Source organism: Equus asinus, chromosome 1 (genome assembly GCF_041296235.1).
Source record: "Equus asinus isolate D_3611 breed Donkey chromosome 1, EquAss-T2T_v2, whole genome shotgun sequence".
Lineage (NCBI taxonomy): Eukaryota > Metazoa > Chordata > Mammalia > Perissodactyla > Equidae > Equus > Equus asinus.
In genome coordinates, this window is record NC_091790.1 from 149,291,027 (window position 1) to 149,310,922 (window position 19,896).

Sequence of the window (19,896 nt, forward strand, 5' to 3'; positions counted from 1 at the left end):
ATAAATACATATTCCTAGGCACACACACACACACACACATGCTTCTTAAACATCCTAAGGTCCGTTCAAGAATTTCAGGTTAAAAAAATTCTTCTCTGAAGCAATACTTTTGTCATATGTTAAAATAAGTTAACTTATCCTGAAAGAGTCAAAGGGAGCTATTTTTAAAATAGTAAAGATATAGGTGATCGTTATTATTTCACCATATGGCTGAGTGAAATTAGAGAAGTAAGGTGGAGCCAGATCATGAAGGAACATGCTAAGTCATTCTTTAAAAATATATTTTTTACACATATGTATTTTAAAAGGATGCAGACACCATAATAAACCCCTCATTACTTCAGTATTCAGCTCTTAAAAACAAAAATTTTTCTACATAGCCAAAATAACCATTTTTATACATAACAAAACTAATAATAATTTCTTAATTTCATTTTACACCCAGCCATAATCAAATATCTCCAATTTTTCCCTGCTTTGTCCAAAACCAGAATCCAATCTAGGACTATGCATTGCATCTGACTGTCATGCCCCTTAAGCCTCATGTAGTCTAGAACAATCTAGAGTGCTTTTATGTCACTCATTGAAGAGAACAAATCTCTGGATTTATCTCATGGTATCTTCTTAGCATTTTAATTCTAATCCTGAAATTTCTTATGAATTGGAATTTCAATCAAAGATTGATAAGATGTAAATTAGCCATTTTGGACTAGAGTGCATTGTGCCTGTGTGTCGAATTACACCCCAGTAGGAGACAGTCTATCTCCTAATATTTGGTTTAATATCTAACACAAATGATAACAAACGCATTCTTCTGGATTCCCCCCCCCCCCTTTTGTTAGTTTAGTTGTGCATTGGAGGATTTTTATAAAATCACTTTTAAATCAACTACAAAAATTATTCTTTTTGATGTTCAATATGTTGAAACGTTGCTAATGGGAAACCTTTCAAGCTGTTGTCTGCTTTTAAGATGACTGCATTCAATTTTGAAAGCTATCTTTTTTTGTTAAATATTTAACTTTATTTTTTCCAATTTTATTGAGACATAATTGACAAATAACATTCTGTAAGTTTAAGGTATACGATGTGATGATTTGATATATGTATATACTTTGAGATGATTACCACAGTAAGGTTAGTTAACACATCCACCCCCTCACATAGTTACCTTTTGTGTGTACATGGTGAGAACACATAAGATCTACTCAATTTCAAGTATACAATACAGTATTGTTAACTATAGTCACCATGCTGTACGTAGATCCCCAGAACTTATTCATGTTATGACTGAAATTTTGTCCCCTTTGACCAATATCTACTCATTTTCCTCACCCCCCAGCCTCTGGTAACCATCAGTCTACTCTCCATTTCTGTGAGTTCAACATTTTCAGGTTCCACATATAAAAGAGATCATACAGTATTTATATTTCTCTGTCTAACTTATCTCACTTATCATAATGCCCTCAAGGTCCATCAATGTTATCACAAATGGCAGGATTTTCTTCCTTTTTATGTCTAAATAGTATTATATTATAACCACATTTTCTTTATCCACTCATCCATCTATGGACATTTAGGTTGTTTTCATGTCTTGACTATTGTGAATAATGCTGCAATGAGCATGGAGATGCAGATAACTCTTCGAGATACTGACTTTATATCCTTCAGATATATACCCGTAAGTGAGCTTACCGGGTCATATGATAGTTCTATTTTTAATTTTTTGAGGACTCTCTATGCTGTTTCCCATAGTGACTACACCAGTTTACATTCCCACCAACGGTGCACAAGGGTTTCTGTTTTTTCTCCATATCTTGAGCTCAAAATATCCCAGGCTCAGTCAGTACCTTTTGTGTCCAAGATCAAGAATCAACCATTTCTCCTCAGAGCTCTGATTTCTTTTACTGAGGGAGGATATTAGAAACCAAAATGTTAGTCTAAGTGTGTTCATTGACATTGGAGTGAAATTATATGTAGGCCATTGGACAAAGCAAGAAAATAAATGTGTTTTAAAAATCATGTTTATATTCAGATTTTGTATTCAATATTAATAAAGGAGCCATTTTACATAACTTCTTTGATTTTATAATGGTACTTCTTTTTTCCTAACACTGAAAATCTTGATTTCTAATGAAGTTAATAACATATATTAGCTCCTGTGCTGGTCCTGAGCCTGTTTGCCCTCAGATCTGTTCCATATGTTTCTCCTACTCCGTCACCTTTGTAGGCTCCCATGCTGGACAGTAGTAGTCACTGGTGGGAGACTGGGGGTGGGGGGAAGGGACAAGCCTGAGTACTTCTACCCTTTTCTCCTCATCTTGGGAGATGTCTCTGGATGTGGCTGCTTCTCCTCTGTGGCTTGAGGTCCCCAGGACAGGCCCACTTTGGTTCTAGCTACCAACAGGTGATCTGGTCCTCTGGACTCTAGAACTTCATCTCTTCTTTTTTGTCCCTCTAGTCTAAAGTTGGAGTGGCTTCCTGCTGTCTGTAAAATCTGAGTTGCTTTATCACCTCCTCTTGGCTTCTCAATTCTTCCATTACCTATGTAATTTATTCCCTAACTTACATTTCATTTACAAAAGATTATTTCTATTGCCTTGGTTGGACATTGATGATAAAGCTTTATAATACTGTATAAATAAAGTAGTTAAAAAACACTATTAATGATAAAATTACTAAAGAAAGTTTAAAATGTCTTTGTGATTCTTTTTTTCCCCATAGAATGAATCCCTAAAGATGTGCAAAGATCTATGTTCTAAACTTACTTTAAAAAACCTTTCTTTGTGATTATTACCAGTTTATATAGAGTTATATACATATTTGCTAAGTATGTTTCCAGTTTTAAGGATTTATTTTTTTTCTTCCTTTAAAAAAATAAGGGCAATGCATTTATATGGTATGAAAGTCAAAACTATATTTTAAAAATGTATACCTAGATACCTCTCCTGACCTTTTTCTCTCCCCATCCCTGCTCTCTCAAATTAACCATTTCTATTAGCTTTTTGTTCATGCTTCCAATATGGTTTTTTTACAAAATAAATATTTCCCCATTTCTTGAATAAAAGATAGTATATTATATATACTATTCTGTATCTTGTTTTTTTTTTAATTAAAGATTATATCCCAAGGATCTCTCCACGTCAGTACATAAACATAGTCCTCACTGTCTTTTACTGCTGCATATTACTCTCTTGTATGAAGCACCATAATTAATCCAGGCAACTCCATGTTGTTAATACTTGAGTTATTTCTAATTTTTCTATACTAATAATACCAAAATGAAAAACTTTGTTTGTATGTTATTGGGACTTGTGTGGGTGTGTTTATAAGCTAGATTCCTGGAAGTGGGATTGCTGGTTCAAAGTGTAAATGGATGTGTACTTTGGTTAGATTTGCCCAAGTCTCCTCCACAGGATTTGTGCCATATTCGAATCCTAGCAACAATGTATGAGAGAGAGTACCTATTTCCCTACAATCTCACCCACAGAGTCTGTTGTTATATTTTTGGTTTTGCCAGTCTGATGGTTGAGAAATGATAACTCAGCGCATTTCTTTTGCTGTGTTCGAAATCAAACGTCTCTTCATATGCCTGAGAGCCATTTGTATAATTTTCTATGACTTATCTGTTAATATGTTTTAATACATTCTTGGAAAAATAAGAGGAAAAAACACTGACCTAAAAGTTGGGGACTCAGGCACTACCATGACTTTTCAATGAACCAGTCTTGGTTCTCAAGGAAACCATAAAACTTCTCTGAGCCTTGGTTTCTACCACCCAAAGTGTTTCTGAGGATGAAATAAATACAGTTGATGAACAGAATTCAGGGGATCTATAACCCATTGTGTACTCTTTCTCATCACTGAATAATCTATACTTCAGATTTGATTTGATATTCTTTCCTCTTCTCTCTCATAGCATTTAGAGTCGATGTCCCACAACTTATAGTCCTCATAAAATCTGGAATGAAATAGTTCATGATTTTCACATGTTCACGTTTTCAGACAACTAGTTTCTACTGATGATCATTTAAGTTGTAAGGGAGTCTTCTACTTCAAAACACAGCAACCAAAAGTTCCTTTTACTTTTTAATGCTATGCCTCTTTAGTTTTTGGATAAAAATTGAGGTTTGCCTTTATAAATTGGAGTAGATTTACTAGTCTTCTGAAATCTGAAGTTTGGGGTAGAAATGCTAAAGGAAGATGATAAATAAGAATCCTAACCTTGACTAGATACTTAAACAGACAAAAACCAGAAAAAGTATTGAACTGGTTCTTCCTGAAGTTGCCAGGGTTTTGGCAATGGCTAGAGTGTATTGTGATTGCTAGACACTTTCTCAGAAAACAACTTCCTTTGAATTGTTCTTTCAGGAGTTCTTCCTGGAAAAAATATGAGAGAAGTGGTAAAAACTCACTTCTTTCTTAGTTTAGCCTTTTTGATACTGGTAAAGGGCAAAATTCCTTCTTGCAGAAGAAATGATAGCTGTTTATATAAGCAGATTCCACTCATTTTAATTATTGCTTTTGGTGGGGTACAAAGAGTTTAATCTTCCCTAAATTCCACTATAATGTCTACTGTCTAAAGGTTCAGTTACCCTGGACAAGATCTTCATCAGCTACTTGCCATGCACTGATGGCAATGTTACTTGATACAGTTAAGCTAGTAGAAAGGGTAATTAAATTAATAGCCAAAGAAATGTGAGATACATGCAAATTCAAGTCTTAAAAATAGTTTCCTAACAAATATTTAGATCACTGACCTTATTTTAATTGACATTTCCCGATGTAGGTCAAATATTTCATCATAATTTCCTCATTTGGCTTCTGCAGATCTAGAATATTGTTAAAAAGCAAAATATAAGTACAAAAAGGAAGTGACTGAATAAGTAGACTGAGGCTTCAGGTCTTCATTCTATATAGGTACACGTATTTATATATGTGTTATTTTTCTGTAGTATGCTTTTAGATAGAGAATTTTACAGAACTGCACTTTTGCATACTTTCACATTTTTAAAAAACTACATAAAAATGAAAGTCAATGTTTCAATTTGACAGCCATCCAGTTCAAAGAAGAAAAGAGGAGACTTAATTCCTCACACTCCTTTCCAAATTATTTTCATAATGATCTTGTTCATGCTTATGTGGAGCTTTGTTTTCTTTACTCAGGAACATGTCCACTAAAATTCAATGTTCTGAAAGACGTATATGATGTTTCTTGCATGATTAATAAGATGAAGGAAAAGAACAGGAAAACTCCAAGAGTCTATTATATAATTTGCATTTTTAGAGACTTGCTTGCAAACCTTAACTAAAAAATGAGTCTTAGATTAGATTAACTTAATATTCATTTAATGGAGGAAAACCAGAAGGTTTTTTTTAAGGTTTCTTGTTTGTAGGTCAGGCGGAAGCCTGCTTTTTCTTTTTTCTACTTCTCAAATTCTCTGAATTAGAACATGAATATAGTATCTAGAAGAGCAATGTGTTTGCAATGAATAAAGAGGCACAATGTTTTACAATTAGTTCCTTTTAATTTGGACAGATGCATATAGATAGTTTGTTTGGTCTACTGTTATATTGAATAATTAGTAAATATATTCCATTGGTTATGTAATTACCAACTCACAAGAGAGGATAGAATTGGAAAAAATTGTAATTAATTGTATACACTATGCTAAAACAAGAGTGTGCATGAAGGAAGTTGACTCTATATCTTGAAAGGATTTTAGACATTAAAGGTTTTATAAAGGAATTCCCACAACAGCAAATGTTACAAACATAGGAATATATTTGAATATAGTGATTTAGAAATGACAATAGAATATCAATTTGAATTGTTTTCCAAATATTAATTAATTGCTTAGGCATTTTCAAAACTATTGGTTAAGATACATCAATGTAAGATGAAATTTACAACTTTTATCTCTATAATTACTCCTGTCTTATTTCCTTTACCCCTTTGATGCCTTCAATTCTGTTGATCAACCACCAATCAATGAAGTATTTATTAAGTACCTACTACAGGCTCAGTAGTCTGCCAGATATTGAGGATGGGGCATGTATATACATATATATATATAACACATGGTCCTTAAACTCAAAGAAATTACAATTAGATTATAAGTGCTATGGGAAACAAAGTGAATAAGTGGACATGAAAAAATTGAAGATCAAGGAAGACAACAAGACTGCCAAAACTCAGGACTTCTAGATATATGGCCAAGAGAAATGAAAACATATATTCACATAAAAACATGTACACAAATACTCTTAGCAGTATTCAAAAAAGCCAAAAAATAGGAACAAGCCAATTATCCATCAACTGCTGAATGGATAAACAAAATGTGGTATATCCATACTATGAAATATTATTCAACCATAAAAGGAAAGAGTACTGATATAGTCTACAACATGGATGAAACTTGAAAACATTATGCTAAGTGAAAGAAGGCAATCACCAAAGGCCGTACATTGCATGATTCCACTTATATGAAATTTCCAAAATGGGCAAATCCATGGAGACAAAAAATAAATAGTGGTTGCCTAGGGCTGGGTTTCAAATAGGGACTTGAGGGGAATTGGGTAGTTACCACTAATGGGTTTCTTGGGGTGATAAAAATGTTCTAAATCTATTGTGGTGCTGGTTGCACAACTCTGTGAATATACTAAAAACTACTTCATTGTATACTTTATATGAATATATAATAATATGTATCTCAATAATGCTGTTAACTTTTAAAAGTAGTATGACTGTGATTGGGGGGGTTCAAATGACACCTTCAGCCCTTATCGATTTTGTGAACACAGGAATAATGCCATTTTATTTTATTTTATTTAAAGTAGGAAGTAATAGAAAAGAGAATTTTAGTTTAGAGGGGAATTTAGAAAACATCTAGTCTAATTACCTAAATACTATGTTTTTCACATGAGCGACTTACAGAGTGGCAGTTAAGCCCTTGGGTTCTAGAGGCAAACAGACAGTGGGTCTCTATCACTCGCTCAGTCATGCTGGGCAAAGCCTATGAACTCTCAGCCTCAGTGTTATCAACTTCTAAAAGAGTGGGATACAGAATATGATCCACAGTACAGTTATTATATGATTAAATGAGAACACATACACACACACACACACACACACATGCTAGCACAAGGCCTGAAATAGAGAGTGCTCAAAGAAAGTTAGCTATTGTTATAAAAATGTCCCCACTCCCCCAAGTCATATAGTCTGTGTAGTAGAGCTGGGATATAAAAAAGTCAGGTTATCTGACCTCTCTTCTTGGGCTCCTTCTATTATACCAAAGATTGAAAGGTACTAGATTATTCTACCAGGAAAGAATCTGAATATCTCTGAAGCCAAATCACTTGAGAAAAATTGATTTCCTATGATTTTGACAGCATAGAGCCAGAAGGAACCTGCACTTAAGATTTTAAAAAGGTCTGTATCACATCTGTCACATCTAGACATATGGTTTTGCCAAGACAGTACTTATATCTTGGCCCTGGGGACTTTTTGTTTTCCTCTGAATTCTCACTTTCGCTTGACATTCAATTTATTGCATGTGTTAATCTGATACGATGACTTGTTACGTCTGCATATTTTAGATAATCAGATGTGAAAACAACTTTACAAAGCAGCTAGCTTTCAATCTTTATCCAGAGTTTATCCTCCGAGAGAAAGAGAATAATAACTGCAGACTTTCTTAGAGTTTTGATAGCATTCTGCACAGTTAGTACATGTGTTTTTGAGGTTACATGATTAATTTGATTATTGACCTCTGCAGATGTCATTATAGTAGCATTTTGATTAGCAGCCAAAGAAGTTCTTTCTATAAAGATATATATGAGATTATCTAGATGATAATACAAAACATGTAGGCATTTATCAGGGACACTTTATAAGTGCATACTTATGCACTGCTGATGAGAGCATTTGTTGATATGACCATTCTGGAGGAGATTTTGGCAAAATGCTTCAAAAGCCTTCAGTCTTTGACCCAGCATTTCCACTGCCAGGAATGTGACCAATAGGAATCATGGGACATATGCCCAAGTCTTTGTTTATCAAAAATTGACCAAAGACTGTATATAATCATAAAATTTAAAAAAACAATTTAAATGTCCAATAATGATGGCTTGGATAAATAAAAGTAAGCATATCCATGATTTGCGTTTTTAAAATTCATGATTTAAAAGGATGACTATTCATAATGTCTTATGTGAAAATAATGTGTGTCAAGATACTGTGCTCGATAGGGTTACAAAACTATAAAAATGATTCTGTATCTATGGATGTACATATATGCATTAAGCTTTAACATTTGTACTTGATTTGCAAAGCATCATTTTTGTACTTATTTAATGCCAATAATTCCTCCAGACTCATGAGCTTTGCAAATCTGTGGACTTCTCAGCTGAATGCCTTTTTCAGAAACCACTGCTATCAGAACACAAACCGTGAAGACAAATGGGAATGCTTTAGTGCAGTTATTTTATGGTCTATTAGTATTACTACTGAGTTGTATTAAATTCCCTCTCAGTCTTTGGACTCTGAAAATGTAGATGCCATCAGAGTGTTTACATAAAAGTTTTTGAGTATTTTCAATGTGACCTATTATTGTGTTCATTATTTTTTATTATATTTATTTTAATCCTCATAAAATATAATGATTTTAAAATAAAGTAGACAGAGAGGAAATTTTCGTCTGCCTGCTGTGCTCCCGATGTGTTGCAGTGTATGTGAAAGAGATCCAGATGTCATCAAGGCTGTTTTCCTAGTAACTCTGCTAACTTGTCATCCTCTGTAGGCTTTGTGGTTTTGCAGACTTGTAATTTTTTTATGTCATGTAGATTTATAGGACATGTATCAGACAAAATATGTACTGGATGACAGAGGATGGTCATTTTCTAAGCCTTTTATCTCTTTTATGGTTTTATTTTGAGTGAAGTTGCCTATGCTACTAGGAATGCCTATTTCACATTGGTAAAGACAAGAAGGAAATTTACCCCTTTGTATCTAACCAATTAGCCAGCTCTGTTCTTTCTCCAAAAAGGAAGGCTGAACTCATATGTGAACACATAACATAGAAAATGTGGAAAGTGATTACATAAGAAACAGAGAAGATAAAACAATTAAGATTTGGTCAGTGCTTCTTTTATCCCTCTGGCAGATCTCTTCGGCATGAGGGTGAGGTACTTTATGCTACCATGTTCTTGCATCATCAAAACAGTTGGAGTGGTCAAAGATGCACATCCATTGAACTAATGGCATGCGTTCTACCATCAAGTAGCTAGTCCTCTGCATATTACCCTAACCCTGCCTGCCACTTCCCCCACTCCCAGGTCAAAGTTAACCCCAGAAACCTGTTTTAACACAGAAAGTGTTTTAACATGCACTTAAAAAATAACTATATATATATGCCATATACATACGGCACAGACACTGTGCCAGCAAATTATTCAACTGAATGTTTCTTGATTTTTTAAAAAATCTTTCCTCACCCTAGGAAGAGACTTGTATCCAGCAACAGAATAGGTGTTTTCTTTTCCAAGAATTTTCAGTGATTATTTGAAACATCTTTAAAATTCACGTTCTGCGTCCTGAGAGTCAATAGGTGTTTTATTTTAACAGAAAGATGAATGATCCCCCCAATATCAGACAGGATGTATAAATCAAAACTCTCCAGAGCAATTTTCACATAGGACCCTTGCATGCACGAGCACAGCCCTGGGATAAAGTTACCCCATGTGAATTTTGAGACTTCCCATTCCTGACAAGATAGCTGAATTACAGAAGATGCTGGTTTCCTCCCCAAACTCAGCACTGTAGACGCTGCGTAAGAGTGAGAGGAAGAAGAGACGGTCCAGTGAACTCACACAAAAACTGAGAAACTCTGGGTGGATAAAGGGCAGAAGTGGCTTTGTGACAGGCAGCCTGGAGTACAAGCGAGCCAGCTACCACTGTGGGAAATGGGCTGGCAGAGGAGATTTTGAATTCTTTATATTCTCTTACTATGAGAGAAAATAGCAGCATGCTCCAAAGCCACCTATTGTCCAAGAGATAGCATCAGTACTGTGGCCAGAGAGAGTCAGGAGCTGACGGAAACAAGAAAGGCAGACAGAGGAAGCCTAACACATATCTCTACTTCTCCTTCTTTCCTGTGGGCCATTTCTCCAGGAACTAGTAGGTTACAACCCAAAGAGGTCACCACCTCTCAATATTATTTTTTAATTTCCAAAGAATTTAACGACAGTTCCTGAAGGACATATTTTTCTAGTAGCACACAGTAGCATGCATGAGACATTCACAAAAACTGGAATAAGCTACAAAGAAAGCTTTAATACATTCCAAAAAGCACAATATCACCTTGTCTATATTTTCTGACTATAATGGAGTAAAATTAGAAATCAATAACAAATAGTAGAAAAAATTAGAACACTTTGGTCTTAAAACTAATAAACTTTCCTCTGTCTAGCATAGTTATTTTTATTCAATATGAGTTATTCACATCCATCCATTCATTTTCATATCTCTATGGTACTTGGATAATATTGTATGAGAATATACAAATATACATGAAAATAAAGTGGCTCAAGAAACCCTCTTTCAAATAGCTTCAAAAAGTAGCTTTAACAATTTAATAATAACAATAATAATAATAACAATAATGGCTAGAGTTTATTAAACAGTTACGTTGAATGTGTTCTTTATATATTTTATATATAATTTATATATTTTGTGTCCAATTCTTTAAAAAAAAAAAAACAGATTCAGAGAGGCTAAGCAACTTGCTCAATGTCACACAGCCAGTAGAGGCATATGAACTCAGTCCTGCAAGATCACAAGGCTCACTCTCTTTCCACTAAAGACAGTACTAATGATCCAAGAGGAAGATAATATTGTCTAGAAATGGATTTGTAAAGAATTATGGATGTATGACTAAAAATAATTTTAAGAACTTTAGTATTCTTGTGTATTTAGGACTATACCATTCATTTATTCATTAAACCGTTTTTTATTGAATGTTTACCACTTGTAAGACATCACTGAAAGAATATTTACTGATTGAAAAATTAAGATTTCTGGGCTGGCCTGGTGCATAGTGGTTAGATTCATGCACTCCATGTTGGCAGCCTGGGGTTTGCGGCACAGGTTTGGATCCCAGGCACAGACCTACACACCGCTTATCAAGCCATGCTGTGGTGGCATCCCACATACAAAGTGGAGGAAGATTGGCAACAGATGTTAGCTCAGGGCAAATCTTCCTCACCAAAAGAAAAAAGTAGTAATATTTGAGTTTTCAAATTTCACAAACAGCTGTCTTCAAATATCAGAAATGAATCTCCTCAGAGTCATTTTCAAATTATGCTAAAATGTAAGTTTCCTTTGAAACTGGAAAATCCACTAAATGAAATAACATTTGCTATTGGTATTCTTCAGCTACCAATAGGCTGCATAGTAGGGTAATGAAGACAGTAAAAACATGAAAGAATAAAAGCGGAAAAAAGGCTTATAAATGAAACTATCAAAGTAAATTGCTCATCTACCATTTACCAATGTTATGTGACGCACTAGGCACAGTACAGTTTGCAGTCTTTGAAAGTCATCTTTAGATGAAAACCTCAGAGACTTTATCTTGCCCGGTGAACATGTATGATTGTAGGCCAGGATAAGAAACAAAATTGTTTACCAAAGTCCTTTTACGGTAAAAGAACAAATAAGAGGTTTCCTCACATTGAACTTAAAACAAAGTAGCTTAATGTAGAGCATTCCGAAGGAAATAAAAGCTTAAAGAGCTTCATTAGGAACATGAATTCAAATGCAATCTCTGGCCATTTTAAACATACACTGTTTCAAAGAAAAAGAAATGTCTCACTCAAAAATATCATGTGTAAATTAAAGCAAGTATTTCCTTATTCATTTCACATACTGGACATTTGCTTAAGTCTTTGGTCTAAATAACAACATTAGACAGTATGTTAACTCATCTAACTACTGCAGACATTAAATATTTTTAAAGCAGTTGATCTTGGAATAATATAAGACAGTGTTTATCATTGGAGATTTTATTTTCCTCATAATGTGTGAAAAAAGAATTAAGTTTGATAGCTATATGCCATATTATCTTTACTAATTTGGAGATTTATTCATTTATCTTTAGATTTATGTTTCCATTTGAAAATCATTTAATTATAATACAAAATAGTTTATGTTTGTTTATCCTTGATTATATGGTCAATCATATTTATCCTTGATGCAGGGTTATTTATCTTTGGTCATATGTCAAAATATTTCTGACAAGAGATAGAAAATGTTTATAAGATTAGAATGAAGGGACATTTTATGACTTGACATAGAAATCTATGAACCAAAATGATTCGTACGAGAACTACTGTGATCTTTGAGAATTGTACTCCTGCTTTTATTCAAAGATAAAACTTATACCAATAAAATAGTCTGATGGAAAATACAGATTTAAAGGACTTATGCTGAACTTTGTACAAAGAAATGTGCTCAAAAATGTTGAACGACTGACTGAGATAATTATATTTGACATATTAAACCTCTCTAGGAATTTCATTATGATGTTTCCTTTGGGCAGATTGAACAGGTTTGACCTTTGGTACATTTGAGTTTGAATCTTATGTCATAACACATCATTTCAGCAACAACCTGAAAACGCAATGGAAGTATTTCTTCCACTGATGGGAAACGACATAAAATCGTTACAACTCAGTTATCCATAGATGAACGTTTCAGCTCTTCACTACCAAGGCTACGATTCAAAGACCTGTTTGGGATAATTGTTTGTTGTCTTACCCTCTTAGTTGTCTTCCCACTTTGGCCCTTTAAGTCAGGCCACAAATCGGCTTCAGAGAGCAGCAACGTTTATGGCCATTGTTTGGGACCCCTCCCCCACCACTCCGTTGGGTCTCAAGCTGCTTTAGCCCTCTGGTTGAGCTTTCTTGACTTGACAAACCAACATACAGGTAGTATTATTTCCCCTTTTCACCGTGGTCAGTTACAACTACATTTGGTTGAATGCCTTATTCCCAGGATCTTTCCGGGCGAGATGCCTTTGCCAGTGCTTGGAGACCCTGCTACCATTCTTGGGTGTCTGCCTGACAGTTTTGACTGCTTGCTGTATAACAGATGTGAATTTTAAAATGTTCTAAGAATAAAATTCACTTCACTTAGTGCACGCTGAATTGGGAGCTGAGGGCAGGGCTATTCAACGTAGGGTTTCTGAATTCTAAAGGTGATTTTGATCACTAGCTGTGACTTCAGTTTCTATTCAGTATAGGTGGCCTCAGTAAGACCATCTATCTTGAAACTAGATATAGGCTCGAAGATACTTCAACCAGGACCTTCTTATGAAACAATTTTGACAATAAGTCAAATTCAGTTGGATAATCGCAGAACAGGGCATGAATAAATGTTATTTTTATTTCTTAGAATACTACAATCTTATCTTTCCTAAAGAGTTTAATTTACTGAAGCAAATTGGGAAAATAGAGAGGGGTGTGAAACACTGACTGTAGCTAAAGAAATTTAAGAGCCACTACATATCCTTATTTGTCCCAGGGTCTATTCCAATCCACAACTATTAATCCCATGTGTAATAATTATGATGAGTTGAAACACAAGAGTCATGGAAGTTGGCCTGGAAATGGTGCTACACAAGCTTGCACAAGTCTTTTCCATAACTTTTCTTTTTTTCCGAGGTTTGTAACTTTTGACCATCTTCATCCAATTTGCATGCCTCCCTCCCCACACCTCTGGGAGCCACAAATCTAATCTCTTTTTCTTTGAGTTTGTTTTTTTCTTTTCTCTCTCTTTTTTAGATTCCACATACAAGTGAGATCATATGATATTTGTCTTTCTCTGTCTGACATATTACTTAGCATGATGCCCTCAAAGTCCATCCATGTTGTCACAAATGGCAGGGTCTTCTTCTTTTTTATGGTTGAATAATATTCCACTGTATGTATGTGTGTGTGTGTGTGTGTGTGTGTGTGTATATATATATATATATATATATATGTACACCACAACTTCTTTGTCCGTTCATCTGTCCATGGACACTTAGGTTGTTTCCACCTCTTGGCTATTGTAAATAACGCTGCTATGAATTTGGGGGTGTGGATATCTGTTCGACATAGTGTTTTCACTTCCTTCAGATATATTACAAGAGTGGGATCACTGGATCATATGATAGTTCTATTTTTAACTTTTTGAAGACCCTCCATACTCTTTTCCACAGTGGCTGTACCAATTTATAATCCCACCAACAGTGCACAAGTGTACTCTTTTTGCCACATCCTTGCCCACATTTGTTATCTCTTGTCTGTTTGATAACAGACATTCTAAAAGGTGTGAGGTGATATCTCATTGTGGTTTTTATTTCCATTCCCCTTCTGATTAGTTATGTTGAGCACCTTTTCATGTAACTGTTGGCCATTCATATATCTTCTTTGGAAAAACGTCTATTCAGGTCCTTTGCCCATTTTTTAATTGATTATTTGGGGTTTTTTTTGCTATTGAGTTGCATGAGTTCTTTATGTATTTTGGATATTAACACCTTATCAGATAGATGGTTTGCAAATCCATAAAATCCATGGCTTTTTCGCAATCCATAGCTTGTCATAGCTTATCATAATTTCTACTTTTTTGCTAGGTATTCTATTTTTTCATTTGTTTCAAGAGGATTTGTAATTGATTTTTGAAGCACTTTATGACAGTTGCTTTAAAATCACTGTCAGACACACCAACATCTAATTTATCTTATTATTGGCATCAGTTGATTGTCTTTTCCCACTCAGGTTATGATTTTCCTAGTTCTTGGTATGATGAATGATTTTCTATTGTATCCTGGGCATTTTGGTTATCAAGAGACCCCTGATCCTATTTATATTTTCTGTTTTCACAGAGTTGCCATGTTTAGGTTGAGCTGATAGGTTCTGGCCTACTTTTGTTGGCTTTAGTTCCAATGACAGTTTAGTTTTCTGATCCCTTGCAATGTGATTCTGGTTGGCTTCATTCTTCTGATTCTGGTAGGGTTATTGCTCAGTCCCTTCTGGTGCCCTCTTTGGGGTGGAAGGTACTTCCTTGGGCTACCTACTTTCACTGGATGTTCTTCTGGAGGAAGACACCACTGAGAAGCAGGGAAAAGTGAGTGTATGCCATCTTGTTCCAGAATTGGATGTCAGCCAAGGTCTTTGACTATCCCTTGTAAGAATTCTTGAGAGTCCTGACTGCCAAATGCACAAACATCCAGATGACAACATCCAACAGAGAAATATACTCTGGTGAAAAACAAAAGTCCATTTATCAAAGACAAGGGAAACACCGCACAGGTCAGTGGACATTGTCATGTACTCAGATTGCCTGACACATTTCTTGAAATCTGCCCTGCATTTCTCACACTCACTTTGTACTTTCTGTAAGCCTCTATCTTGGGAAAACACAGGCTCCATGGAGTTGGACCAGGAGTGCCACCATGAGGGAAGTGGGCAGTAATTCCAAATTGTAACTCCCCTGAGGTTTTAGATACCCTGGAACAAACAAGTTCTCTACTCTTTCCTCTTTCTGAAGAATATTTTCACCCCCATAGGGGCAATGGATAGTATTTTCCCACTGTTTAAAAAGCACTTTATACTAAGATTACCTGTCCATACTTGACTCAAAGCCTAGTTGATATTCCAGATGCTTGTTCAAAGATCTCCTCTACTCCTTAATTACATCTCAGCCTGGTTTCTCTTCATTTCCTAACCCTACTCTAACATGTGGCTCAATTACGCTATTTCTGTAGTAGCTTTCTCAGCATGTCCTGGCATCTCTCATTTTAGTGGATGTGACTCCAGGTTTAGCTCCACTAACCTCAACACAGTGCTACAACAGCTTTTGCCGGGCAAGGTCCCAGTTGCTGATGAAAAGTCTCAGTGCCCAGCATTGGTTCTAGTTTCCTTTACAGCAAGCCATGCACTACTGATACCTAGGATCTTACAGAAGAAGTAGAGTATGTTAAATCTTGTTTAAAAATAAAACTCCTCTCCTACATCTACTCCTGTCAGTTCGCCTTCATCCTTCATTCCCAGGGATGGGGGCTTCTGATATACTTGGGCCCATGACATGTGAGGACCCTGAGAAAAAAAAAACAGTGAATTTGATGGAATGAGCTCGTCTCTCACACTTCTTGGTTGACAGGCCTGTTGCAAAGCTTCCATAGCTTTGAATCAGATATTAAAGCAGACTTTTATGTTGGTCCCATTGAGAGTCCTTGGGACAATCAGAAAAACCATGTCTTAATTTTTCCACCAGCTAGTAGCAACATCAGAGATTGGGAAGACCTTATTGTCATTCTTCTTCGTTGAACAAATACTCCTTTCATTAACATCCATCTGACTTGTGACATTTTGACCCTTCCCTTATTTATCCAAGAAGGAATTTTGGACACAGAATGCCTTGTAGAAGAGAACTAAGGCACAGATATGCAATGTCTATTTAATGTATCACTAACATTTTCTAGTGATGCATTTATTTTAAACAAATTTTCCTCTAACTGTAATCATAAGGTTTGCAAAATGGAAAAGATTTCAACAAAAAGTTACAAACAGCTTAATGTATACTAGATACTGTGCAAAGTGCTGGAAAGACAAAGATTAAAAAAATAATTATATAGATCTGGCTCCCAAGAATTATGCAGTATAATAGAAGAAAAATTACACACACACATGAACAAATAGTTAACATATCGTATTGCAAATGTAATATTATAAATATAAACAAAGTCAGAGGTCCTGCATAAGAATTGCTTTTGACAGGCAGTTGAATCAGGAAAGGCTCAGCAGAGTAGGTGATATTCGAAGTAAGTATTGAGAATAAATAGGAATCAACTACATAGGAAGAGAATGAAGACATTCCAGGCCTAGCGAGGTCCATGTGCCAAGTCCCAGAGGTGTGGAGCAATAATAGGAGTTGGGAGCTATAAGGAGCTCTGGATTGCCTAAGTACAAAGGGGTGTGAGATGAGGCCTTAAAGGACTTTGAATCCTATGAAAAGGAGGTTGGATTTTATTCTGTAAGAATAGGAAACATGATAGATCTTAAGGTGGGAAGGGATGATGTGATCAGGTTTGCATTTTCACTGTTTATTCCTGTTTATTATAGGAATCACTGTTTATTACAAGTAATACTTAACATTCACTTAATAAATTTAAATTTATAACCTCATTCGATCATGATACCCCTTCAAAGAGCAGAAGGGCTCTAATGTTATATAACTTTAAGCATAAAAACTTATTAGGCATCTCATACTTCTTAGACAGGGCTCATGTAAGAATAGCTGGTAGCTTCTCTCTTGTCTTATGGAAACGTAAAGAGAAAAATGTGTCCATCTTAAAAGAGGAAACTTCCTTTCTTTACAAATTTTCCCAAAGAATCAAAGCCAAATGAAAAAAATATTAGTCCTGGAATGCTTTCAATTGTCTTGTCCTACCAGGCCTTCTGAGTGGATGGGAGATCCCACCCTCTGTAAGCACAGAGTGTGCTTTCTGTGCTGTTAACTTATGTTCTATATATGTCTTCCTATCCATAAAGGCAGCCTTCATTCCCTATTTCCAGATAAGAATTTAACTCAAAGCACATATTAAAGGACAAAATTTAGATTATATATGTAATGGAAGCATATATCCATGACTGGTTTTCTTTTATGAATATTTGACTCTGTTATATTTTTATGTTGTTTGATAAAGATGATTGCCAGGGAAAGATCAACACACTGTGGCTACAAGAGTGAAGATGTGCGGGAACCACTCATGGTGGTCAACCTACCTCCCTCTTCTTGTCTCATGTCCTTTTCTTAATGACCCAGAGAAGCTGGCAGCATGACTGTGGGTTCTAACCCTGGCTGAAGTTAACACAGATTTCACAGGCCATGGCTATTACTGCAAAAGCGCATTGGTCCAATGGTGTGGATTTTATGGAGAAAAATACAGCTTCTGTTTGCATCTTATGTTCTTTGTAGAAAATGCTCTGTATGAGGAAAGCAGCGGAACAAAAGCAGTTGATAGATAAATAGAATAACAACGTGGCATCTCAGTGTCTCATGGATATGACCTTCACAGATAAAATTTAAATCTCTTTTGTGTAACTGACATTTAGTCTGTCAGACATTTTTAATAAGAGTACAGAAGTTACTCTCCTGTGGCTTTTGCTGGTACTTTTTATAGCCATAGTGTGGTAGGAAGTAGGCCCCAAGTTCCCTTGGCAACAAGTAGAGTAGAAGCGATACACAGAAATCTGAATCATCAGTGAATCATCTGAGGATTTCTGTTTCCAATCCTTGGAAATAATTTACTGATTGTTTTTCATCTGTGCAATGTTTTCTGACTCCAAGTGAACACACAGAGAGCATAAGAGTTTACTTTGGTCAATCATTTAAGAAACATTCTGAATGCTCCAAGTGAACCTTAATATTGATATCCAAAAGGCACTGTGTTTTCTTTATTAAGACAACACTCACATTTGAGGGGAACAGATCCAGATCGGCACATCAAAGCAAAGAACTGGGAAGTTCTCCTTCTAAGGAACTTGATGTCCCCAGCAAGATGTTTCAGGACATTACCACATTTAAACTAAAATTTTCTTAGCCTCAGGGAAAGCTCATCTGTATACAGTTTAATGTTAGTCACAGAGAAAATTTTCAGACAACTAAAAAGAGAACTGATATGGCTCACACCTGAAACACACACATATACTGCCTCCACCACCTCATCTGAGACTTCTGGACATCAGTTACTCAGTTTCTCCTACTATTTTTTTCCACTAGTACATCTCTTGTATAATACCTTTATCTCCATTCTTCTTGCTGCTACCTTCTTTTAAGATTCACCACTCTGTCTTCTTGACTCAGATTATCCTTTACTCCATTGTTGGTGCAGAGAGAAAAATAACCTCCCCTAAAAATGCTTTTTCTTTTGTCAGCTTCCCAGTCAAAACTCATTAATGGTTCAATGGTTTCTTGAGGACCATGACTTACTTATTGTGTTTGCAGCACACATCATGGTGACTGACCCATAGAATATGTTCAATAAATGCTTATTGGATGATTTATAATAAGTGTGATAGTTTTGCTTATCTGCCTCCCGCACTAGACCTAAATCTACTTGAGAGCAGAAGTCTAATCTCATAAGTCTTTGTAGTCCTGGCTCCTAATATGGTCTCTGGTATATTGTACATGTTCAACAAATACTTATTGAAACAGTGAATGAAATGCAAATTCTGGACTTGCACATGTTTATTGTAGTCTCCCCTACCTAGACAACCTCATTTCCTACCGCTTCCTTCCTTCCTGTGAGGTGAGCCTCTGTACCAGTCAAGCTTCATGTAATCACACCGTTTCCCTCAGATGAATTACCACCACCATTTCCACCATCCACTTAAGAACTGTCCTCCTTCAAGGCTTAGCTTAAGTCTCATTCTATTCACAAAAGGAGAGACTTCTTCATTCCTGCAGCCCTCACAGATCTTCAAGTTCTTCAAATTCATAGTGTCTATAGCCTTTATTCAAATTTTGTCCCTAACACCTTCTTCTATTTTTTCCCTTCTTTTTTGACTCCTGGGTGATGTCACCTATTTCCTAATCCTTGACATTTCCCACGTGTTGATGACACCAAGTTCCTTCATCTCTAGCCCTAAGGTCTCCTCAGAGCATCAAAACTAGATGTTTTGATGTTTTATAAGCTCCTCAGGCTCAAAATGTTCAAAAGTTAGTTAATATTGCTAAATTTTGTAGGTATGTTAACTGCATTTTTTTTTATAATGAGTCCTTTTGCCTTTAGAGATATATGTTAAAATACTTATGGATGAATGACATGCAGTCTCAAATTTATTTTAAAATAATAT

At 35.5% G+C, this 19,896-nt stretch overlaps 1 long non-coding RNA gene across 2 annotated transcripts in view; it reads right to left on the minus strand.

Moving 5' to 3' along the window:
• The window catches only part of LOC123283902 (uncharacterized), a 72,497-nt gene that overhangs the window by 44,184 nt on the left and 8,417 nt on the right, over nt 1–19,896 (minus strand). For both annotated transcript variants that reach the window (XR_006524671.2, XR_011503303.1), the window contains exon 3: nt 4,758–4,829. This is a non-coding gene — a long non-coding RNA (uncharacterized lncRNA). The remainder of the gene's footprint in view (nt 1–4,757; nt 4,830–19,896) is intronic.